The sequence below is a fragment of the Cebus imitator genome, unplaced genomic scaffold (genome assembly GCF_001604975.1).
Source record: "Cebus imitator isolate Cc_AM_T3 unplaced genomic scaffold, Cebus_imitator-1.0 Scaffold0, whole genome shotgun sequence".
NCBI lineage: Eukaryota > Metazoa > Chordata > Mammalia > Primates > Cebidae > Cebus > Cebus imitator.
In genome coordinates, this window is record NW_016107315.1 from 7,461,444 (window position 1) to 7,461,813 (window position 370).

Below are 370 nucleotides of genomic sequence, written 5' to 3' on the forward strand. Positions count from 1 at the left end.
AGAAAATGTGTTACATATACACCACGGAATACCATGCAGCCATAAAACAGAATGAGATTATGTCTTTTTTGGGAAAATGGATGGAGCTGGAGACCATTATCCTTAGCAAACTAATGCAGGAACAGAAAACCAAATACCACATGTTCTCACTTAAAAGTGGGAGCTAGATGATGAGAACACATGGACACATGGAGGGGAACAACAGCATCATTGTTCCTGGAGCCTCCTTGGTTTTAGTGATCCAAGGGAGGAGGGAGAGGAGCAGAAAAAATAGCTATTGGATACTAAGCATAGTACCTGTGTGATGAAATGATCTGTACAACAAACCCCCATGACATGAGTTTACCTATCTAACAAACCTGCACGTGTA